Source organism: Chiloscyllium plagiosum, unplaced genomic scaffold, assembly GCF_037043375.1.
Source record: "Chiloscyllium plagiosum isolate Xiang-an unplaced genomic scaffold, Cpla_swu_hap1 HiC_scaffold_10, whole genome shotgun sequence".
Lineage (NCBI taxonomy): Eukaryota > Metazoa > Chordata > Chondrichthyes > Orectolobiformes > Hemiscylliidae > Chiloscyllium > Chiloscyllium plagiosum.
The window spans coordinates 43,652,271-43,679,016 of NW_028270148.1; the positions used below are offsets into that span (position 1 = coordinate 43,652,271).

Genomic DNA, 26,746 nt, shown 5'->3' on the forward strand with positions numbered 1-26,746 from the left:
TGATAATTAAGTTCCTATTAATGTGATGAGGCATAGAGGGAAAACAGAGTATTTATGCATTTCATTCTAAAGGAAACTGCCCTTTATTCACCTGAGCTACTAGATATGGAAACCTGAATCACTTGTTATTAAAGACACATCCACACTGATGGATTGCATTGTAGAGTCCTCACAATTACATATCAAACTGAAGTTAAGTAAGTGACAATGGTCTGTATGTCAAAAATTGATATTTTGTTTGGAAAGAAATAATCCTTTAATCCAGGAACATAAATATAACTTCAAGTTCGGAAGTATCACATTATGTATTGTGCTGAAGTGGACTATTATATCAGTTGTATAATGTAAAAGTAAATATTTTATTGTTTGAACTCTTATACAATGCTGGTAGAAGCTTTAACAATTTTATTTGTAAGATTTTATTGGAACTAATCTGCAACCATTAGAAGTTTGAACATCATACATTTAGAGATGGATCATTTGTAATATGCAATGCTGTTGGGAACAAAAACATTTTGTGGAAAGTAGATGATTCCATGCAGAGCATAGCAAAACCTGGCAGTTGAATAAAGTACTATAATTGAGTAAAAGGCAAGAGATAAGAACAACCAAAAGGGAAATTCAGCCCCTACAATTTGTTACTTGCAATTAGAGCAATTTTGAGATCTAACATGTTAACATAAGTAAAACCAGTAAAACAATTGAACAACAAAATTCTGTGTAGGCTGCTGACAATTTGAAATAAAAAGAAGCATTAAAACTCAGAAAACAATTGGGTTAGGCAGCATCTGTGAAAAGAATAACTGAGTTTTGTTTCACTATTATGGGGAGTTTATTGTTGTATTTTATCACAGATTATTTAACTGTTCTTTTTAATATTTTTGTCATCTTTTTAAGTAAGAGTATTTGCTTTCAAAAATCAAAGTGAAATCTCATGTCAATATAAGAAATGTATGACAGGCAATAGCAAAGATTTTGCGATTTGTTAACCTGGTTTGAGTTCTTGACAAGAATAAACAATTTTGTAGGTTTTATGAATTGGCAATCACTCTGAGATCAAACCTAGTTGCTAGTAGATTCAGGCTTGTAAATATCTGAGTAATTTCAGAAACATTTTTATGGTTTCTTTACTAAGCTAACACTAATGCAAATAACTTTGAAGTATGCTATTGTACACATTTGAGACATTTAAGAATAAACACTGTTACTCAAACAGAAAACTAATTTTAAATGACTACAGTATTTCAGAGTCTCAACATTTTCCAAGACAAAATAACAATACTTCAAATTGAGATATCTACTTTATTTACATTTAGGAAAAACACTATTTTCTGCCATGCTTTCAGTTTACACTTGAATGACTGAAAAAATGGGTATTGCACTGATCGAATGGAAGTTTGCTATTTGCAACTAATTTACAAAATCAGCTCAAAATCATGATTATGTATAGCTCCAGGTGTAGATTTAAATGTGCAAGATGCACCTTACTAGTGGAAATGGAGATAAATGATAGAATGGATAATTTTTCTATCAGTTAATAAATGAAAAATATGACAAGTTAGAAAATAATGTGACACTTCTCTCTATGTACAATTGACACACAAATATTAACTGGTGTGTACAGAAATAAAATAAAGACTTTTAATTAACTTGGCATACTTACCTATCAAAAACTGAGATGCCAAGACCATGTCTTCACTCCAGCTCAATTATCCACTGTTCTTACAATTCTTTTTATGGTATTCTGCTACAGGCAGTGCCAATGTTGTGTTGACTGATCACTATGCTTTCACAATTTTCAATATGCTGTAGATACAGATGCTCTCTTTCAAAATCAAAATCACACCTAAATGGCAAAGAAACAGATCCATTACAATGCTATTGAAATTATTAACAAGCCATACAAAATAGGCTAGATCAAAACTGATAGACTACAATGTAATGCATTGGTATATCAGGTACCAGAAAATAATTCAGTCGCAAATGGGAACCAAAGGATTATTGATTGTGGACAAGAATACTGACAACACAACAGAACAACAAAGAAAAGTAAGCACTAGCAGAAATCCAAAATACAAAGGAACAGTGCAAGAGAAAATTTCATATTACAAAATAATTGTTGACTCCTATAAAGCTGATTAAATATTAGTAGTCAAAAGACATGCTAAAACATCTAGTTAGTTTTATAACAGTCCTTATTTAAATTTATAGATAGCTACATTAATTTAACCATGAAATGTGTTTTCATCCTTAAGTTACAATTTAAAAATGATATAAATATGCATTTCAGCATTTTGAAACTGAAAGTATTGAAAAGTTGATATCTGTGACTGTTTAGGTCTGTTCATAAATATTTATTAGAAGTGCTATCATAATTCTATTTGAAACAGATGCTGTATGAATAATATGTACTGTAAAATACTACTATTGAGAGCAGCTTTCCTGTAAATTGAAGTTCACTTTCCAGCCATAACTCTTTCACCTCACTACTGCACCTCACATAAAAAAGAAGAAATAGGCAAAGTATTTTATTATCCATTTTACACTATTGCACAATCAAAACCGTCCCTGTAGCGCATTTTGTGAAGCTGTATATTTTTATAGTGTTAGCACTTCAAACAACTTGAATTGCCAATCTGTGAGACCACAGTTTTGTTTTCTGGTTTTATGAAAGGGAAATTGCACTGGCAAATTTATTGGAGTTCTTTTGAGGACTAACAAGCAGGTGGATAAATGTATGTTTGAATTTTCAGAAGTCATCTGATAAAGTGCAACATAAAATGTAACTGCACTAGAAAACAGCCCATGCTTTTGGGTATATAATATTGGCTAATAAATATAAAATGGAGATAGATCATCTTCATATTGGGAAACTGTAACTAGTAGAATGTCACAGGAATTAGTGTTGAGGCCTCAAATATTTCTAATCTATATGAACTTTCTGAAGATAAAATAATCTAAGAAATCAAGTTGTGAAGGGAACAAGTTGGGTTTCCAGTTCAGGGTCCTATGCTTGCTAAATGTCGGTATGTGATGTCTGACACAAGGAGGCAGTCAGGTAGTCGCCCAGTAATCTCTTTGTTGCCCCTGTGGTGAGTATGCAGGCATGAAATGTGGCGAGCCTAATTTAATGGGGACATAGCAGCCATTAATTTCTATCCCATAGTCACTGGAGTCACTACCTTCCTAAAGGTGCTTTCAGAGCCCACCCCAGTAGAGCATCTTATTATCAGAGAGTGACAGGAGAAGGTCAGCCAGTCAAATGAAGCAAGCATGGTTAGAGGTGACTGAGATGAGCAACTGCAATGTTATCAATGGTAAATGGGTATAGTGCATTAAATGCTTCAATAACCTTCTGAGGTCTGGCGAGGTGAGTACAATGCAATACTAAGTGCAGTTCCATAGTCAGTAGCAGACTTGTGAGCTGAGCAGCCTCTGGGCACATATATGGTCACTGTTCTTGAACACTATGTGCTCAGATGCACTTCCTGAGCTGTTGATAAAAACCGATATCATAGGCACTTGAAGATGCTACATCAGAGAATGACATTGCATGTGAGTGAACTACTGCATATGGTACTATGGTCTGGAGTCTGTCATTTGACGACGCAGGAAAAAAAGCTGGCGTAGGGGGAGGCCAATGTGGTACTGTCATTTCTGGCCATTCACAGAAGGGTAACAACAGAGATGAAAGTGTCCAAATCAGAGTGAAAGGAAATCACTGGGTAATTGAAATGAAACTCCTTTTTTCTCTGTTTTCGGGATGCAGAAGCATCTATTGATAGAGGAGAGGTTTCTTAATCATTTTCTTATATCTGTTGTAAGTCCAGTTTTGGAGGGGGAGCTTTAGTACACTGTGTGATGTTAGCAACTACTTAAGAGGAGGAAGATTCTTCTGAAGCAGTACAGGGATATCAAACAAGTGCAGTTTCCACTAACATAGATGCACTAATCCTGCTGGGGTTTTATCCAAATTTAGAATTAGTGGCACAGGGTGACCAAAATTTCAAGAGCTAGCAAGAGGACATGAGAGAGGTAGAGATAACTCTGGTCACTTCTCCTTGGAAGATAGAAGGGAAACATAGCTAAGCTCAGTTGGGTGAAAATGCAGCACCCGATAAGCCAAAAATAGGATGCCATGGGAGATATCTACACAGTGCTGGTATGTTTTGAGCAAGTGTAGAGTTTTGCATTGAGAAGAGTCTTTCTGTGACATGCTCAACCAAATCTTAGGCATATGCATATATGAGTTCATCGACTGAAAGTGTTATCTTTATTTATTCATGGCATATGACTGTTGCAAGCTAGGACAGCTTTTATTGCTCATTCCTAACTGTCTGGAGAAGGTGGTGGTGAGCTGTTATCTTGAACCTCTGCAGTCCATGTAACATAAGTATATCCAAAATACTTTAAGGAAGGAAGTTCCAAGATTTTGACCCAGTGACCATGAAGAAACAGTGACTTAATTTCAAATCAGGGTGGTGTGTGGTTTGGAGGGGAACATGTAGGTGGTCAGTTTTCCCATGTCTTTGCTGCCCTTGCCTTTCCGGATAGTAGAGGTCATAGGTTTGGAAGGTGCTGTCAAAGGAGCCTTAGTGAGTTACTGTAGTTCATTTTCCAGATGTAGCCAACCTCCCAGAGAGACATTTGCACCATTACACTCAATAGGTTCAGAAACAGTACGCTAACATACACAAAGTAAATGTCACATCCTGTAGCATTGACTGGTCAATGGTACTGGTGGTACAGAAATATGAGGGTCTGCCAGTTGTGCTCTAGCTAGTGGTTCCCACAGTGTATGTTTGCCAGGAAAGGGCAGGGGCAGTCAGCAATGATGTTGAGGGGGCGCCAACAGTGACAGTTTCATTATTGGTGTTACTGTTACACTTGGCTTCTCTGATCTAGCAGCATCACTGCAAGAAGGCTCCATGATTGAGGCTACTCCTGCCACAACACAGGTGTGGCCGTCTGTGCTGATGTCCCACTGGTAGTGTGAAGCTGAAGACAGTAACTATAAGGATCTTAGTTGTGTTTAGCCCAAGCAAGCAGCCTGACCACCGTATTACACCTCAGCCAACAAACTGTAGGAGGCCAACTGTTATGGTCAGATGTTGTTGACTGTGTGGTTTCATTTTGTTGTGCTCAGGTTGGCTTATGATATGGCTGTGTGCTGTGGTGATGACCCAATATAATAAAATGGTTGATGATTGAACCCAACCTTCTATGATTCCACTGTTTTAAGGCATCAAAATAATGCGCTTGTAGTGGTAAACAACACAATAGTCAACAGTCAGGGTCATTTTGTGGCCAGTGGCTTCTTACATTCCAGGAGTGTGGGGATAAAGAGAATATGCATCTTGGATGTGCTCGTTCCTTGTAAAAGAAGTGAATTCTAGGATGAGGCACTCTTGGGAGAAACACAGCCGCATTAGTTCTGCCTGTGTTTACCTGCCATCCTAGTCAATGATTCAATGTGTCTCAGCCAGTCCTGTGGAAGATTTGCAATGCAGAATCACCGTAATCCATCATATTTTCCTCTTCCTCTGAAGATGTGCCATTCCTTCATATCTCCCTCTTCAGGATTGAGACCTTTCTAAAAGCCCATTAAATCACTGAAATGTGAGAAGTCCTTGACCTACAGAAGGGTGCTCTCTAACCAGCCAAGGCCACCTGCACCACAACTTTGGGGGTCCAGTGGCCTTTTTCTTTTATTCATTCATGGGATGTGGGTGTTCTTGGCTGGCCAGCATTTTTGGCTGACCCCAGTTGTCGTTAAGAAGTAGTGGTGAGCAGCATTCTTGAACCACTGCAGTCCACATGCTGTGGGTTGATCCACAATGCCCAGAGGGAGGGAATTCCAGGTTTTTTACCCATTGATAGTGAAAGAACGGTGATATGTTTCCAAGTCAGGATAATGAGTGGCTAGGAGGGGAACTTGAAAATGGTGATGTTCCCATGTATCGGCTGCCCTTGTCCTTATAGATGCAAGTGGTCGTGGGTTTGGAATGAGCAGTCTAAGGATCTTTGGTGAATTTCTGCTCTATGGTACTCCTTATGCTGAGATAGCAGCAGTTTTAGTGCTTCTTTCACTCCATTGTAAGGTTGTATCCATAGAAGATCCATAGAATCCCTACAGTGTGGAAACAGCCCCTTTGGCTCATCAAGTCCACACTGACCCTCCGAAAAGTAACTCACCCTACCATTTCCCTACCCTACATTTTACCCCTAACTAACACATCCCTGAGCACTATGGGCAAATTAGCATGCCAATTTATCTAACCTGTACATCTTTGGATTGTGGGAGGAAACTGGAGCACTTGGAGAAAACCCATGCAGATACAGGAGAGAATGTGCAAACTCCACACAGACAGTCACCTGAGGGTGGAATCAAACCCAGGTCCTTGGTGCTGTGAGGCAGCATTGCTAACCACTGAGCCACCGTGCCACCCTCTAACATGTAGTTAGGTGTTAACAGCTATTTCTTCAATGGTTAGCCCTTATCCCGTAGCAGCCATCATCATAGTCTCTCTCGTGGGATGAGCAGCAGTGGCCCCTCCAATTGTGCCTGGATAAAGAAATTATGGCAGCTGTCAGGAAACCAAGTACATGTCTGGTGATAACACTTGTGGTGATCATACACCATCTTGTCATTGAGGGAGTGGAATCCCTTCCTATCTATGAATGCCATTGGCTGTTCATTTGGTGTTGAGGGCCAAATGGGCATCATTGATAACCCACAGCATATGTTTGAAACCAGTGATGGAATCAAATTCTATAATCTTATCTGACTCCATGGCAACATTAGTCTAGAAATGTTCACACAGGACATTTGTCTTCTGCCTATTAATATGATGCCTTATCACAAGCAGCTGCCCATCATATTAATAGGCAGAAGACAAAAGGCATTCATGCCTACTGCTGCAGTTTGAAATTCACCAAAGAAGCAAACAGGTTCAGTACCATTGTCAATTTAACCACCATTGACAGGCAGTGCACACATACAGGACTGATGTGTGCTGTTCCACCATTAGGGCACACAAGTTATCAACCAGATGCCTTGATAGCTATTGTGGTAGGCATTATTGTCTTTGTGCTCTCTTTGTCTCCCCGCGTACCTCAGGTTCAGTCAGGTTTATTAGCTATTGGATCAGTTGCTCTTCATTGTTGCTTATTGCCAACATTGAGTTGCTCCAAGCAATTACTTTATTGGACAGTTTGTTAATGTGCAGCACTTGATTTTTAAGTTGCAAAATTCTCCTGTTATAGCAGTCCAATTTCTACTTCAGTTTATAGTTCCAAAAAAGAATATATCTGATCTCTTATATCTATCATAACCCATTTTCTCTTCTTTTACTTTTTTGCTATCCAGGGATCTCTGACTTTGTTTGCTCTACATTTTGCTTTCAAAGGAATATACATTACCTTGTGCCTGAACTGTCTCCTCTTCTAAGATATTCCATTGCTGAGGACCTTTTTTTCTGCCAACCTTTAACCCCAATTTAGTCAGCGTAGATCTGTTCTATATCCATGAAGATGGCTTTTGTCCAGTTAACTATTTTCACTCTGAATTGTTCTTTGTCTTTTTCCATAGCCAGCATAAACATTATGATACAATGATCACTGTCCCATAATGTTTTCCTACGGACACTTAATTCACATGGCCCATCAAGAATCAGATCCAGCAGTGCCTCCTTTCTCATTGAACTGAAAACATAATGCTGTAGAAAGTTTTCCTGAATGCACACCAAGAATCCTTGCCATCCTCTGCATTTAGACTACTACTATCTCAGTCTATATTTGGAGAATTAAAGTTCCTCATTATAACTATTGTATCATGTTTGCACTTCTCAGTAATTATCTTGCAAAGTTGTACCTCGACATCCTTTCCTTCCTCTATTAATGACCTGTAGGCTCCACCGGACCAATGTAATTGCACCTTCTTTTTGTTTTTTGGTGCAAACCAAATAAATTCTATCCTTGATTCCTGTGGAGCATTTCACATCCTTCAACACTGTAATGCTCTCAATTAATATGGCCACTGCTTCTGTCTGTCTTTCTTTCTTTTCTATCTTTCCTGAACAGCTTGTACTTAGACAGCACTGGGTGTTAAATATTCCTAACTTTTAGCCAGGTCTCTGTTATAGCCACGTAACCCTGTACATTCACATACATGCAAAATAACCAGGACATAGATTTTGCTATTTTCGCTTCTACTCTTACCTTCACTTTCTGCTCCTTATACTTACGCTATCTTATCTCTACTGGTTTTCTTCCCAGGTATTGTCTCCTGATTCCTACTTCCTTCACAGTTGATTTAAACCTCCCTCAATGCCATAGCAAAATGCCCCCTAGGCACTCAGTCCAGCCTCTATTTAGGTGTAACCCTATCCAACCTGTATAGTCCGCTCTCCCCTAGCGCCAAACCCAGTATTGCCAGAATCTAAATCCCAGCCTTGTGCGCCATCTTTCTACCCATATATTTATCTGCTTTATCCTCTTATTTCTATAATGTACTCACTTGCATGTGGTTCTGGGAATAATCTGGAGATTAGTTAACAGAATCTTAGAAGTAGTCACTTTTTACCTAACTCCCAAAGTTCTAACTGTAGGACCACTTCAGTTCCTCTATTCCTGATGAAGGGCTTATAACCAAAACGTCGACTCTCCTGCTCCTCGGAGGCTGCCTGACCTGCTGTGCTTTTCCAGCGCCAAACATTTTGAATCTGACTCTCCAGCATCTGTAATCCTCACATTCTCTGACCTCATTTTTCTGCCCATACTGATCATACTCCCCTCCCCACCTCACCCATACCAGAGTCCTCTGCAGCCACTCAATGTTATCATTGACCCTGGAACCAGGAAAGCCACACAACACCCTGGACTAACATCTGCAGCTGCAGAAATGGCTGTCTATTCATTTAACTATCAAATAATCTATCACGACTACTCTACTTGTCTTTCTATTAAATACACCTGAAACCCCCCCCTGCCCCACCCTTTCAGAGCTGAACCACATTGGTGCCATGGACTTGACTCTGACTGCACTTCCCAGATAACCGATCACTCTCATCAGTATTCACATCTGATTACTGATTGGAGAGGTGGATGAAGTTAGTTGTCTCCTGTATCACCTGCTTTTTTGACCATCTGGTGGCCACCCATCTTGTCTCTATTCCCTCTCTGCCTACATACTGTTAAGATGCAGTGTGACTATATTTATAAAGGTACTAACCACGGAATTCTCAACCTCATGGATGTTCCAAAATAATGCCAATTGCTGCTCAAGTTCTGAAATTGGGATCTCAGGCTGCTGCAAACCTCCAGCACAGTGTGAAAAGCATCCTGGAGTTCCCACATAACACAGGATGTGCATTTTTAGAGGTTGGAACAGTCTTCCCATTTTTCTAGTTCTTAGTTAATCTAGCAGTTAATGTAAACCAATACTAATGGGTCTGCATCTGCTGACACCCCAAGAGCACGTGCATAGCCATGTCAAACAAAATTTATTAAAAGAAGAATTAAAACTGAGCAGGCATACAAAAATGAAAGGATTTAAATGAAAGCATAGGCTGATACACATGAAAAAGTGTCAAGCAAAGCTTTATTTTTTTAAATTGATTTTTTAAATCAAAGAATGTATCAGCAAACACTTAAAGAAGCTTTAAGAAACCTATACAAATAAACCCTGCCACTATTAATAAATCATGACAATTGATAAGCCTTACTTAAAGTGATAAACCCTCCTAATAGATAACACACCATACCTGTAGGAGTAAATCTTACTGGAAGAGAAAAGATGAGACTCACCAGTTCCTCACTTATTACTTATTATCATGACTGAATATTTTTAATCTGCTACTTGTTTAGACTCAATCCCTGAGCTGCATTAGTTACCAGACAATCAGCTAACTTCCTTGTGATGTTACACCACAATTTTGATTTTCTAATTAAGTTCTAAACCCACAAATTGTGTAATAGCAAGCACCAAAGTCTCCTTTGAATTCTCACTTGATTTCTTGCTAATTTATGTACCCAAAGACTCTTTTGAACTCTTGCTCCCTGTCTTACATCAGTTTATTATTCTGGTTTATAGTCCCAAAGTATTCTGCAAACTCCCATTTGCTGTCTCTCTCTCTGGATTATAGCCCTGAAGTCTCCTCCAAACTATCCTTTGCCGTCTAGGACCCATTTATTACTTTGAAGTCTCCTCTGAACTCTTGCGTTATCTTATAACCTTAAGTCTCCTCACAACATTCACAGTTGCTCATTTTTCCAGATTGGGTGCTCCCGCCAAGATCTGACCCCCAATAATTCCTTCCTATCTGGCCTTAATCCTGATCCCTTTCCTTACCACTCTTAAGACTTGCCTTCCATCCCACCATAAGAGCTGGGACTTTACCTGGTCCTATGGGCTCCAGAAGATGGGATTATTTTGTTGTTCTAGTAGGAGCCATTACTCCATTGTATTACAAATCTGCCTGCCAATCGGATTGCAATTTCCACAATAAATTAACATTCTATAGAGCATTATTTGGCATTGTGGCTGTTGGTCTTGGCAGGGAAATATCCCCCATCAATTTTTTGGTTGGTAGGGTAAAAAAAACAGTCTTCCAAGGAATTCTTCCCCAAGAGTACTGTATACAATTCCAGCCTCCTTATAGGGTGGATATACTTGCATCAGAGGCAATATAGTCAATGTTGACAAGTTTGATATCTGTGTTGACAAGTTTGATATCTGTGGTGAAGAAGTTGCCTTATAAGGAAATGCTGAGCAAGTTGGTCTACACTCAATACATTTTAGAAGAAGAAGGGCTGATCTTATTGAAATATATAGATTCTAAGGGAATTTAACAGAACAGATGCTGAAAGGATATTACCCCTAGAACTGGGCCATAGTTTTAATGAAAGGAACTCCCATTTAAGATGGAGATGAGGAAGACTTTCTTCTCTCAGGGTCATGTGGTGAAGAAGTTGCCTTATAAGGAAATATGGAGCAAGTTGGTCTACACTCAATACATTTTAGAAGAAGGAGGGCTGATCTTATTGAAATATATAGATTCTAAGGGAATTTAACAGAACAGATGCTGAGCCGTAGTTTTAATGAAAGGAGCTCCCATTTAAGATGGAGATGAGGAAGACTTTCTTCTCTCAGGGTCATGAATGTTTGGCATTTTCTCTAGAGAGCTGAGTCATTGAAAATATTTCAAAGCTGATATAGAAAGATTATTGATTGATAAGGGAGTTAAGAGTTGTAGGGAAAAGGCGGGAAAGTGAGTTGAGACCAAGATTCAATCTGCGGTGATCTTACTGAATAGTGGAGCAAGCTTTAGGTCACAGAGATGAAATGCAGAAGTTGCTATGGATCATGAATCATTAGAAGTAAGCATAAGGTTGGCCAAGGAGATGGAGAAACACCCCATTGGAGAGGCAGGATTGAAAAGGAAGCCAATATTCTGAACGATGTAATTCACAGGAATACAGGATGTGGAATCCATGGGAGGAGAGTGGCCTATTCTGCTTAAGCCAAAGATAATGTTCTTGATCTTCCCACTGCAGAACTCAAGAAAGTTAAAACTCATTCAGGGTTCAATATTGGACAATAATCATGGAAGCAGAGAATGTCCCATAATCCTAATTGCAATCTTGATCCTTTGGGACCCTAAAATATTCTATAATTTCCTGACTACCTAAACTTGTTTAGACTCTCAGAGATTCCAAATATCTATCATTGTTGACATATATGTAGCATCCTAATTTTTAAGTGAGCAGAATGGTTATTTTGAAAATAGAGAAACAAGGACTCACAGCCGGATAACTAGATATGCTAATTGTCAATGGGAAAAAAAAGGATGGTTGATTTATCGAAATTGCCAAGAAAGTAATTGCAGCTGCAAATAAATTAATTAAAGAGGCATTTTCTGCTGAACGCACACATTGCTGATAATAATGAAAAGACGTAGATTGGGTATAGTGCCCTTCAGCTATTCTGAAAAATTCATGCTTTCTTACCATTTAACACGAAGGTTTTGGTAAACTGGTTGGCTTGGAAACAGAATTGTGTATGTGAATGTGCTAAGTTTTTAAAGGATCAAGCAACATGAGTAAATTACTCTAATGCATTTGTAGCTCGTCTGTCAATAAGTGCTTCCATTTAAAGTTATTCTAGTATTTTTATGGAAGAACTACTAGAATCCTAACAGTATTTGAAATAGCAGTGGGAGAATTGTCTAGGCTGTATACAAGAAAATAATGTACATGTGTTTTATACAGCTTTGAAGGCAAAAATAATAGTTTATTATTATCAGGTGTGACATTAATAGTTCTACCAACTGAGTGATAATTTCTCTTCTGAAAGAAATAAGATATGGAATAGAATGAAGGCACAATTAACCAACGTTAAGAAGTTGTTCTTCTTGGTTTCTGGAAAGGCATGTTAGCGAATTTAATAAAACAAAATCTGACAATTGTAAAATCCGATCAGAAATAAAAACAACATACCAGAGTGTGTAAAATGTTGATCTGCATAAAGAATAAAGATTAAGTTTTGGATACTAATGATGAAAAATAACCAAAATGTTAACAAGTAACCTAAGTATTGACTTTTCTCCCTGAATAACTATGAATTTCCATCATTTTCTGTGTTATACTTCTATTTCCAGCATTTGCAGTTTCTCTTTTAAGGTACATATAAAGCCAGATGGTTATTAAGCTGGTGATGGGAAAATCATATTATTTATTAACAAGAAGAAATCCACAAATGTCAAATGCAGAAGGAGTGCATATTATTGCTTACAAATTAGATGCATTCTTGACAAATTATTCGTATGAGGGATGCACAGGTAGTGGCAGTGTAAAAGACACATGAATAAATACAATTGTTTGCATTTCAAAAATATGCTGGAATATTTTGAGCAGGTAGTTGTGTTCATGATTGGATTTTGAAAGGCTTTCAATTCTGCTCATGGAAAACTATTAAGGCTCAAGGGACTAATTTCAAATTAGTTAGCTACATTGAAACTGGATTTGCCATAAGGTGGGAAATAAATGAACGGAATTTCTGAAATTGAACAGTTTAACAGAGGTCGTTCCTGAGTTCTGTGTGCTCCATAGCAATCATAAACAATAATGACAAAAGAAATATCTACTTAATGTATAGCAAGCTGAGACTTAGATTGATGTCACTATTTTTCTCCACCAGGAAACATTAAAGGAAATATTTAGTGAGGAGTGTTAAAGAGCAGACAAATTAAAATAATACAACAAAGATAGAAATAAGAATGGTGTCCTTCCATGTGCATATCTAACTGATGGTAATACAGAAAATTTGAGGAAAGAGAAAATAGAAGTAACACAATAATATTGATATTAGTGATAATATTGCCATCACATTGATGGCAGTTTACTGTCACGAATTGAGAATTGATTAGTAGATAGGAAACAGAGTTGGAAAAATGAACCTTTTTGGAATGGAAGCCAGTGACTAGTGGATAGCACAAAGATGAGTGCTTTGACCCCAGTTATTCACAATATATATCAACAATTTGGATGAGGGAATCAAATGTATTATTTCCAAGTTTGCTGACAGCATATGACTAGGTGCAATTGTAGGTGGTGAGGACAATGTAAGAAGACTTCAACGTGATTTCAGTAATTTGAGTGAGTCTGCAAATATTTGGTAGATACAGTAAAACTTTGGATAAGTGTGAAGTTATTCACTTTGACAGTAAAAACAAACTGGCAGATTATTATTGTATAACAGTCATTGAAAGCAAGCATGCAAGTGCAGCAAGCAGCTGGACAGGCAAATAATACATTGACTTCGTTGCAAGAGGATGTGAGTTTTATTGCAATTGTACAGGGCTTTAGTGAAACTACTTTGAAATAAAGTGAGGGCTGCAGATGCTGGAGATCAGAGCTGAAAATGTGTTGCTGGAAAAGCGCAGCAGGTCAGGCAGCATCCAAGGAACAGGAGAATCGACGTTTCGGGCATAAGCCCTTCTTCCTGAAGAAGGGCTTATGCCCGAAACATCAATTCTCCTGTTCCTTGGATGCTGCCTGACCTGTTGCGCTTTTCCAACAACACATTTTCAGCTTTATTGAAACTACACCTGGAATACTGTGCAGAGATTTTGTCTCTGTACCAAACATATTATGCTTGAGGTAGGAGTGCAATGGAAGTTCACCAGACTGATTACTGGGATGTTGGTTTTGTCATATGAAGAGAGGCTAGGTCTGCAATCACTGGACTTTAGATGAATGAAGGGGAACCTCATTGAAATGTATAAACCTCTGTCAGGGTTGGACAGACTGGATGCAGAGAAGAAATTTCCCACAGCCAGGGCATCTAGAACCAGGGGTCATGGTCTCAGGATACGGGGTAGGTCATTTATAACTGAGTTGAGGAAGAGTTTCTTCATTCAGAAGGTAGTGTACCTGTGGAATTCTCAATCACATAAGGCTGTGGAGGCCAAATCACAGAATAAATATAGGAAAGATTGTGTGATGGAGGATCAGTCGTGTTAATATTGAATGATGGAGCAGGCTCGATCGATTGAATAGCCTTCTCCTCCTATTTTTTATGGGGTGAATCTTATTCTTTTTGGCAAAGTCTGAGATGTGTCGTATTTTTTGGAAAGTTTGTCACTGAGAGGCCAGATAACTTTTCTCATTGTATCTCACCAATCTCATCTCATCAATTACCTATCACGCAGCTTTGGCATCTCTCGCAATTAACTTTGTCTCATCTTACTCCCTGCTGTTTCTTGAATAGTTCCCTACTCGGTGGATGTTCTGGAATTCACCAATATCTCTTGCCTTTGTGTCATCTTTGGAAGCTCATTGTGGATCCAGACAAACATAACTTTCCATAACTGCCTGGCAAGGTTGTTGATATTTGCCACAGACATGGTAGGTGAAGAGAAATTGGCACCCCTTTGGATACTGCTGGATGGGGTAGTGCTGGTGCAGGATTTCCTCCTTCAGGACCAACAGTGGAGGCCACATCTCCCTGACTGCACATTGTCCTTGCCACAACATTATAATGCAGCCAGGGGTGAAGCATTGAGTTACAGAGACATCCTATAAGTGGATTGGGGATGGGTCAGGAGAGTTGTCAGAGGTTGGCACTTTAGATGCCAGTGTCCATGGAGGGTGCACTAAGATGCTTCCAAGTTTCCAACAATGGAAGTTGTTTGGAGAAAGCTGCGAGCAGAATCTGCTTGTTTGATAAGGTAAAAGTCTCAATATTATGTGAGGTGAATTGGGCTGTTATCAAGGCATTTAACAACCAATAATGACTATCAGTTTGCAACTTGCTGCTTGTGAAAAGTACAAAAGATGGCCCAAGTTCTCCCAACATCAACATGGGCTTCCCTGCAATTGTCATGCAATTCTGCCATACCACACATTGCATAGAACCCAATAAACTTTTGCCTTAAGTTTCTAAAACTGGAGTGCAGTTGACTATTTTATTACATCGTACCTTTGTAGCTAAACAAGATACTCTTCCTAATATTGTGAAACATTTCTCTTTCTTCTCTTATGAATTTGAAATGTCCCAAGTGAATGCTCATGTTAAAGAAATGTAAAATCTACTCTCTCATATTTGTGCCTTGGCCAAAAATTACATAGGGACTCCGGCATTAGAATAACCAAGGTATTTGGGAGCATTCTATTATGAAACAGGACAGCTGCAGAATTAGTAATGAAAGCATATTATGGTATGTACCTTGGCCTCAGTGGATTAAAAGAGGAGATTGATAAAATTATAAGGAATAGTAGTTAGCTTGAACTTGGAAATGATTTAGAAATCAGCGAAGGGTGACCAAAAATTGCTAAAATGGGGAAAAATCTAAATTAACCAGAAATATAAAAAAAATTCTAAGAGTTTTTACATGTGTCTATAAAGGGGAGGAGAGTAGTTAAAATAATTATGGACCCATAGATGCAAAAGAGGAGAAATGATCAAAGACACAGACATAGAAGAGATGTTAAACAAATATTTTATGCCTCTCATCATCACAGTAGAAGGCACCAGAAATAAAGGATAACCGAAGGACTAATAAAACCCAGGAACATAATTAGTCTGAACAGAGAAATGGTATTAGAGAAATTTAAGGGATCATAAGCTGCAAATCTCCAAGACAAAAGGCTCTACATCACTGGCTCTGAAAGAGATAGCAATAGAACTAGTGGATACATTGGTTATGTTTTTTTGCAAACTTGCCCTAATTTCCAGAATGGTTCCACTTGATAGGAAGTTACCTAGTATAGCACTGCTATTCAAGAAAGGAGGGAAAGAGAAATCAGGAAACCACAAGCAGTGTTTCATATGCACAACACAACAGCATGTCCAACACATGGGCTTTATTGAAATGAAACTTATATCTACCTACAAGGTGTGTGCCTCATGGTAGAGGTTACATTTATATGGCAGACTAGAACAAATATCTGTACGTGATTGCATTTCAATCCAATAGTCTGGCAATTAGCCAGACTATTGGGGAAATTGCTGAAATCTATTGTTCAGGATGTCTTAAAAATGTATTTAGAAAACCGTAGTATCCTCAGACAGAATTAATATGGTTTTACAAAAAAGAAATTGTATTTAACAAATGTATTAGAGTTATTTGAGATTAGGAAAGTAAGTATTTATATATAAGTAAAGCCAGTGCATAATGATCTTGGATTTTGAAAATGAATTCAGCAAAATTAATACACAAGATGGGGACTCATGGAGTTGGGGATAATAGCATGGATAAAGAATGGACAAGATTAGCAATAATCTATCTTTCTGTCACTTTGCCATTGTCATTATTATATATTGTAAATATCTAAGACCCCAGCACTAATCCTTGAGGCACTCCAATGGTTACAGCCTGCCAACTTGAAAATTCCCTTCTTTTGAGGAAGAGTCATATTTGGCTTGAAACATTAACTCTGTAGACTGGTCATTACATTTCCCGATCAAGCATGTTTTTTTTAACACATGGTTATATAGGTTGGGTGGTTAGCCCACAACCATCATGTCTCCTCCACAAACTAATTCCCATTATATGAAGGTTGGGCAGACTCTGAAATTGGCAGCCAACCACCATATGTAAATAAGTAATTAAGGGTCCATCAAGCTTGTTTAAAGCTCAATACATTTGTAGTGGGCAGCCGAGTAGGATGGGTGGCTGTACCTTTTACAGAAGTTTATAAAATGACAGAAAGGAAAGTGAATGCTATCTTCAGTGCATTTCCTTTGTGCACTGGGGGGAATCTTCCCAAAATTAATAACCTCTCTTCCTTTTCACCCACCTGCTCTGCAACACCTTTAACCTTATTCAGAATAGCTGGCAGCACCACAGAATAGGACTGGTTCTCCAGTGATGGTTGGAAGTTCAACGTTTCAGCACTTCAGCTCACCAGTAATGTGCTATGACTGCAGGGTGAGGTTCCTTCTCATTGGTTAGTTTGCAACTGATTTCTTTCTCGAGAGAGGAGAGACACTGGTGGAATTACTGTTTTTAGTTTCATAGAGTAGCTGTGGCTCCATCTTCCAGCCAGAGAGTCAGAGGCAATTCTGCCTGTGCTGGTGATGAAAGCCCTGATTACGTTTTTTGTTCCTCAGGACTTCCAACTTTTAGAGAGGTGTAATGCCAACCTGTTTGACACCTCCCCTTCCCAGCAGCATCACGGGGAGCAATTACCACATTGACAAGGCCCCACTGGGAGACTGATAAAGAAGGTAAAAGCACATAGGATCCGGGGGTAAATTGGCAAGATGAATTCAAAATTGACATCGCAGTAAAGAGACAGAGGGTAGTGGTAGAAGGCTGTTTGTGTGACTGCTGTTGTGTCCATTGGTATACCACAGGCTTTAGTGCTGGGTACCTTATTGTTCATGATTTATATAAATAGTATAGATGAGAATGTGGGGAAAGTGATAAGTAATTTTGCAGATGACGTGACAATTGGTCTGATAGGTAATAGTGAGCAAGAAGGTCTTAGGTTGCAGGTAGGATGCATTAGTCAGATAGGGAGATCAGTGGCAGATGGAATTTAATCCTGATAAGAGTGAGGTGATGCACTTTTGAAGAAGAGAAAGGAATCCTCAGTAAATGTCAAGATACTAGGAGGCTCACAGGATCAGAAGGATTTGGGTTGCTTGTCCATAGATCCCTGAAGGTTTAAATTAGATTAGATTCCCTACAATGCAGAAACAGGCCCTCTGCCCAACCAGTCCACACCGACCCTCCGAAGAGTAACCCACCCAGACCCATTTCCCTCTGACTAATACACCTTTTTACCATGGCCAATTCACCTGACCTGCATATCTTTGGACTGTGGGAGGAAACTGGAGCACCAGGAGGAAACCCATGCAGACACGGGGAGAATGTCTAAACTCTACACAATCACCCAAGGCTGGAATCGAACCTGAGACCCTGGTGCTGTGAGGCAGCAATGCTAACCACTGAGCCGTCATGGTGCCATATAGTGGTAAATATCTGGAATTTGCTACCACAAAAAGTGGTTGAAATGGGTTGTATTTATTCATTTTAGGGTGGCTGTGTAAGTGAGGTTGAGAGAGGTTATGCTGAGGGAATTCACGAAGAAAGAAATGGGAGGACAAAAGTGAAGGATAAATGTTGGTATAGACTGGGTGTAGTGAGTAGACTGTTTTTGTACTGTATATCTTATGTATTTCAAATTCAGGGTGACCGTTCAAACTGAGCCAACAGGGTTGAAGAAAAATCGTGCTTAGTGTAAAAATAACATTGATCCATTGTGTTGATCTTAGCCAGGCTTTCTCAGCTGTCTTCCTTGCCTGTGTCTCAGTAAATGATACATTCAAAACCAAGATTGATGGATTTTTTGTCTTAGGGAATTGGAGGATATTTAGATTGGACAAAAAGGTGGAATTGTTATAAAAGTTCAACCCTGGTTTTATTTAAAAAATTGAGGCCTTGGGGACCATGTGACCTACTCCACCTCATGCTTATTAATGCTTGTCGTGTACATACATGTTTTTCTACATCATTTATCTTTTGATTTTTCACAACCTATATTTTCCAAGTTTTGGAGAAGCAATTTCCCACACTATTCCTATAATTTGTTCTATAATAAAATGATAAATGTGTATGGAGTCATGTGTTTATAAAAAATGGAGGTACTTTACTGTACGCCTATTTCTTTAGCTAATTATAAAGCAAGTACCTCGAATGCTTTCTAGAGCATTTTATTTTCATTACTTCAGCATCCTTGCTGATTTGTGTGTGAATAGGATAATGTTTCAGCAATCATATAAATAATTTATATTCCTTGACATATAGGTGGTTAACCAAATGGTGTCATCCATTACAGTAGAAAACTGTATGGTTCATTAACAGGTGACCTCTGCTTCCAATAGACTTGAATCTAGTTTGTCATTTCTATAATAAATGTAAATGTATTTATTATATGTTTCATAAGATTTTCAACAAAGGCATCATTTTCTTGTGTCTGACTGCAAAAGAAAATTGCTGAATTTCAAACCAAAATATTTTACACATTGCTGTCTTCCAAAAATCAATTCATGAATATAAACTGCAAACCAGCAAGTTTGAGTAAAATTTAAAAAGAGGACAAAAAATATAAGTAGGTTAAGTGTCATAGACCAAAAATTTTAACATGGCAGTTGGCAATAAATTACTTTCTTGCCATTTGAGCTTACTGTCAAGAATTCTGAACTTTCCTTTACATTATATAGCTGTAATAATAGTTGAATTCACATCTCATTATAAAAACATTATGTTATTAAAATTGTTTTTAAGAGGTAATTGTTTTGGTCTTCAAGTTGTTTGAAAATTAAGCATAATTTCAAACTACTCAGCAATACAGTCTTAAGGCATTACATATTAATACGTTAGAACAGAAAACTGAATATGCGGACTAGCTGTGTTTATAAAATATTTTAAAACATAATCCAACCTTTTGTTATATAAATATGACTTAAAATGCTTTTAATATAGAGTAGCACGTTGTATTTTAATAGGAAATGCAGGGAAGGAACAAATTGTAGATCTGAGAATTAAGTTACTCCTCTGATGATAAAAACATGTTGCTTGTTTGTGTTCATATTGTTGTTTTGTGTACACTAATTGTGCATAATCTTTTCATACAAAAATTTTAAATTTTAGTTTTTTCAGTATATGTTTTTACAGCTCTAGTAGATATTTTAAAACTTTTCTCTTTGCGCTTCAGCTCTGACTCTCCAAATGGAAACACCAATTATCTTTGGAAATAACCACTATCTTGAAAATCTGCTTGCCAAAGATGAAGTAATGTGTTAACTACAATATAATGATTGCATTGTAGGGGTAGCATGAATAATTAACTGGGCAACAAAGATTAAAAAATGGAATACAATACTAAATTCTCCAGCTGTTCTTTGGTAATTGTTTGCTGCTTTCCTTCCTGAATTCCATACACAAAACTGAAATGTTTGAGTACAGTTGCAAAGCAAATTGATAGACCATACTTATGTCAGCGGTTGATAAAATTGCATGCAGAATGATAAACCTGACACTATATCTCAGAGTTAAAGAAAGGACTATGCCCTGTGAATCCTGGAGTGCTATGAGGCACACAAATTTTATTGACTAATTGCTCTGATAAATACTTTACTATGTTTAACTGCACCAACTACATTTATATTGCATTTCTATTTTACAAAATAACCAACAATGCTTCACATGTGTAGTATCCCAAAAAAACTGATACTGAACCATTTAATTAGCTAAGAGGACAGATGACTGAATGTTTGGTCAAGTAGTTAGATTTAAAGGAATCTCATAAAGGAAGAAAGTGGTGGAGAGGCAGAAAGATTTATAGCGAGAATTCCAGCACGAGAGGCCTATTCAGCTGAAGGTGCAGCCGACAATGGTGAAGTCGTGAAACTCAGGGATGCAAAACAGAACAGAATTGGAGGAACAGAACACAGGGGTTGCAAAGGATTGTAGGGCTAGAAGAGGTTACAGAGATGAGGAAAGGCAAGGGGAAGGAGGGATTTGAAAACCAAGGTGCAAATTTTAATATGAAGGACATTTTGTACTGGGAAACCAATGTAGGTTGGCAAACTCAGGAGTATTGAATGAATGGAACATGGTGTGACAGCACAGTTATGGATGATCTCAAATTTTGATGATTAAAAGATCAGAAACTGGCCATGAGAGCATTGGAACAGTCTAAAGCTGACAAAGGCATCAATAAGGATTTCACCAGTGGATGAGTATTGCTCTGTCATTATATGCATTCTTAGCTTGAAAGAATGAGAACGATAGCGAGATCATGATCATATGTTATGATTACAGATTACACTTTGCATGTCAGCTGTTCAGGCAAACATTCCAGCAATTTCTTACAAGGAGGAGCATTTTCATACCAGATATATTGTTCCTGTTGGCACAGTTTGAATGGAAGGGATCAGGAAATCAGATATATTGTGATCTTGCCACATGTTTGCTCCAGCCTTATGTTCCATACATTATGGAATTGTAAAGCTAAATTTGGATGGGTGGGTTACAATCCTCAATGGCTTCAATTTTGAATTGGCACTCTCTGTTCCAAGAATGAGAAGTCCATTCAGCATGACCCATAGATAGAGCTGTCAGCCTCCATCACAATGTGAGAGAACTGCAGTGGTAGCAGTGATTATGTTGGAGGAGCCCTAAGTAGGAGGGAAGCAGCTGCCATTGTAGCAGGTTAAACTTTAATCAAAAAAGCAGTCTCTATGATTAGGCTGCACTGCCATACCTTCTGCTTAAGGAAACATGAATGTTGTGCGAGAAAATTAATAAAAGGCATTAAATGTATCTTGGATCTCCAAACTCAAAGTCAACTCTGCTGCGTTGTTAGATATTTGACACAACAGGAGGCTGCAATGTTTCAAAAATTTAAATCCGTTAAGGTAGTACAGTACCTTCTTTGCTAATATAAAGTGCTCATCCAATACCTCAGCCATGTCAATTGCCTTCAAGTATGGATCCCCACTTACAGTCCCTAATTTTCACTACCCCACCTCTTATTGTTCTTTCGCTTTTTATTGGTCTATAGAAGATGTTTGGATTCCTTTTCCTGTTGGTTACTAATTTCTTGCCATATGCTTGCGTTTCCTTTTACATTTTTCACTTCTTTTCTGGACTTTCTATATGCAGTCTGTTCCTCATTCATATTATCAATCTGACATCGTTCCTTTGCATAATTTCACTGTTTCATCTTACACACTGTCTGTCATGTCATCCTAGATTGGTTGCTCTATTCTCCACTCCCCCACCAAATGAGAATGTACCTCAACTGTTCTCAAACCATCTCCTGGTATAGGCCTCCCATTGTTCTGCTACAATATAATCTGCCAGTTTTTTAAAATTTCATTTACCGAGGTCAAATCTTTTGTCAACCATGTTAAATTGGCCATCCTCAAAATTCAGTATTTTTCCTTCAGCTTACTCTGTGTCCTGTCATATTCTATAGCTAATCTAGAACTTATAATATTATGGTTTTTATCCCTAAATAATCCCTTACAGACACTTAATCCAATTGATTTACCTCCAGTAATGACTCTCTTTAAGGACTTGTTGTTAGGTTACTTACTATCCATTGCAATTTGGACCCTAATTGATAATGGACATTGGATATTACAAGTAGTCTCACACCTGAACCAAACGGGTTTTCCGCCTGATCAACTCAAGTACTTGACCAAGATGACAGAAACTACAGCAGCAGTGTAAACAGGGCTTTAAGTGACCCAACATCATTTCAGTTTGTAGAAACATTATGGAGGGAATTAGTTGATTGAGTTATGGTTATTGTCCTTCATCACCATCTCTGGGTATGTTTTTTCCCACCAGCAGAACAGACTGACAATAGGTGGAGGCATATGTATACAGTCAGAATGGATTGGCTTCTAGGAGACTTCAACATTGACTCTGGACCTTGTGAAGTCTCTTGGCATCAAGTTACTTATGAGCAAGGAATCTACTGTTGATTACCTCCTACTGTCCTCCATCAACTGATGACTTGCTACTCCCCCCACGTTGAATATCTCTTGGACTAAGCACTGAGTGTAGCCAGTAGGCAATGTATAATCTAGGGAGATGTTAACATCTGTCAGCAAGAGTGGCTCAGTAACACTGCTACTAACCAAGATGGCTGAGCCTTCAAAGACAGAGCTGTCAGTCTGGCCTAAAGCTGATAACGAGATAACTAACATGAGGAAGAACAAACCTCATCTTGTCATCACCAAAATACTCTTTACTTGTACATTTATTGACAAGCGCATCACATTAAAGACATCATCCAGCATGTTGTGTGGCATGATGACTGAGATAGATTCAGCATACTTACAACAGCTCATAACAGGGCATCCATAAGGTACTTTGGTAATTATCAGCAGCAGAATTGTACTTTACCACAATCGATATGGCTTGGGATATTGCTCGCTTGGCTATTGCCAGCAAATCTGGGATTTGAGCCGAGGTTAACAAGGAGTATAGGAGAGTATGCTGGGAGCAACATTATGCATACCTAAAAGTGAGATACTAACCTGGTGAAGGTATAAGATGGGACTGTGAATGTATTAAACTGTGGAAGTAGCTTGTTATAGTCAGAGGAAAGCAATTCCTCAAGCAATCAGACTTTTGGGATCCTATCAAATTCAGCTGTAGATGGTAGAAAATTAAATGACTAAAATATGGAAAAACATCCATAAAATCCAACATTTAAATAATGGTTGAAATATTTCCAAGTCAGGATGGTGTGACTTGAAAGAAAACTTCATAGTGGTATTCCCATATCCCCACTACCTTTGTTCTTCTACGTAGTAACATTAATTACTTTTCTCAAGAGGAACTCCTCCCTTCAAGAACTGCTGGCTAATAAGATAGATGGCAGCTCTGTAGTCATAATAGCATCTTCTGGGAGATGCACCACACCAAGGAGCCCAAGGTCAGGGGTGTTTGTGAGTAGAATAAGGGATTTGGGAATGGATTAACAAACAGAGGAATGACCCTGAAGAGGGTGTCTTGGATGGGCCAAAGGATCTGCAAATGAAATCTGTCTTCCCCTTGCCTGACAGCAGCTCATGCAGCTAACATATCCAGATTTTCCATGTGGTGTGGGTCTTCCCGACAATGTATATAAAATACCAGCAGAAGAGGAAGAGTAATAATAAACATAAATCCAAGGGCAGGCAAAGCACCTGCACCTTTACTAATCCTGTAAAATTTTAGGCAGGTTTGGTGTGAGTGGGTAAGCAGTACTATTAATTTTGGAAAGGAACAGGAAAGCATTAATAAATAAAGTACCTGCAGTGTAAATGAATGTAGATAGATGTTTTAATATAAGTTGCCAACAATAAGAGCATTTGAATATAAAAGTGTTAATTAAATATTCAGCAAGTTTTATAAATTGACAGGCGAACAATAGTGAATTTAGTATCTGTAAAACATGCAGTGTTGTATCTTCACTGAGATATGGGATATATTGCTTCATTATTTTGCTGTATTACAGTGACACCATATTTGGAATGCATTGGAACCATGGCAACCATCAGAAATTGTACTGTAGATCTTGGATTACCATGAGCAATCTCATAGAAAATTTGCCAGACCTTATTAAAAATTCAGCTCAGCTTTGAATATAAAGTATCATGCATGTAAATTTATTAATTGAAAATAGTTTTATGAAACAACTTTCCACAATGACCTCTGTAGAAATGGCTCCAATTGCATACAAAATAGAGCTAGTTTTCATCTGTCTACTGTTTGTTTTTTTGGTGTAAACAGGATAATAATGGAATTAAAATTATAAACTAAATGCAGAATTTCATCTGGAGATCTTCTTATTATTTTGATTAGGCCCAAATTTGTGTGACCACTTTTATTTTGAAATGGGAAGGGCCTATACAGCACACAGTACCATGATATTTTAAGCATTGTTTTGATTGATTGATTGATTGTCACATATACCTAACTGCGGTGAAAAGCTTTGTTTGCAAGCAGATCATAGTGAGCAAGGACATACAGATCATAGAATGAAAAAAACATGGACAGAGTAAGGCATACACTGCACAAGGACATGTGCTAGGCAAGATCAACATTAATAAGTTCAACATCATTTGAAGTTAGAGAGACCATTCATCAGTCTAATAATGGCAGAGAAGAAGCTGTTCTTGAACCTGCTGCTGCTTGTGTTCAAGCTTCTGTATCTTCTGACTGATGGAAGAGGTTGTAGAAGAGCATTACTGGGGTGAGATGGGTCTTTGATGATGTTGGCAGCCTTTCTGTGGCAGTGAGACATGTAAATGGAGTCAATGGATGAGAGGTTGAGTTCCTTGATGGTCTGGACTGTGCACACAGCCTTCTGTAGTTTCTTACAGTTCTGGACAGAGCATTTGCCTGACCAGGCCATTATGTACCCGGACAGTATGCTTTCTATGGTGCATCTGTAAAAGTTGGTGAGGGTCCTTCTGGACATGCCAAATTTCCTGAGCCACCTGTGAAAGAAAAGGTGTGTGCCTTCTTGACGTGGGAATCCAGGACAGGTTTGTGGTTATTGTCACTCCTAGGTACTTGACACTCTCAACCTTCTCCACCTTCGCTCCGTTGATGTAGATGGGGACGTGATCTCCTTCTTTCTTTCTGAAGTCAATGATCAGTTCTTTTGTTTTGCTGACATTGAGAGAGAGGTTGTTATCATTGTATCACGTCACCAAGCCCTCTATTTCCTTTCTGTAGTCTGACTTGTTGTACTCACTTCTTTGTGTTTAAAACAAGGTATTCCTGAGGCTGCCTGTCTCTTTCCAAATCTACATCCCTAGCTCAAGACATGCCCCTCCATATACGGTACTTGTTACTCATAGAGTTTCTTCACACTTGCACATGGCAAACTTCTGCAATGTTCACTTCTTCCTTGTGTGCATTTTTTTCCTTGCTAAGTGCATCTGCTTCAGTGCAACAATAGTGTCTTTTGATTTCTTTTCTCATTTTTATTGAAGCACTTCCAAGATCTGCAGTGAGGATCATGACTCCTTTTTTTTTGACAAATCTGTGGACTGACCTGTTGGGTCTCAAAGCAATCTTTGTCCTTGTTATTAGTTTTCTTCTTGTGTTAAGTTCTAAGCAGGACCAGGAAGCCAAAGTGTTGAACCTTCGGAGCTTTGTTATTGGAGAGGTTCACTCCACATGCAGCAAAGCTAGACTAAGCTGCTTCCTGCCTAAAATGGCTGATGAAGTCATCATTATGTCATGTGATCAGACTCTTAAAGTGACAGTCAATATGGAAAAGCAACAGTAACCTACCTAGGACATATGGTCGGAAAGGTCAAGTGAAGGCTCTAATAGACTTTTCTAAATGGGAAATCATGAGGGTTTAGGAATGCGTGGGTTTTACCAGAAACCTTAGCACAATACCCATGCACTTACAAATTTGATAAGGAAACAACAAAAGTATATAGTCAGCAGAATGTCAACCAGCCTTTGACAATTCTAATAAATGAACCAGAATTAGCCACCCCAGATTCTTCCAGACCCCTCAAAATAACAGTCAATGCTAGTGACTTAGGTATATGTGCAGTCTTCTATAGGATGGTGATTTGGGATTAGAGATATCAGACTTGATGAACTGGAGCTGAAAGGTTGTGTACAAATAGAGCTTCGATTGTTTGTAAGAAACTGATTGGTCTGTGAATTAGTGACTAATTATCGATGACAAGGGCCTTTTGCCT

At 38.3% G+C, this 26,746-nt stretch overlaps 1 protein-coding gene across 3 annotated transcripts in view; it reads left to right on the plus strand.

Moving 5' to 3' along the window:
• The window catches only part of LOC122552794 (synaptotagmin-14), a 229,584-nt gene that overhangs the window by 30,464 nt on the left and 172,374 nt on the right, over positions 1 to 26,746 (plus strand). The gene's annotated exons all lie outside the window — the stretch shown is intronic.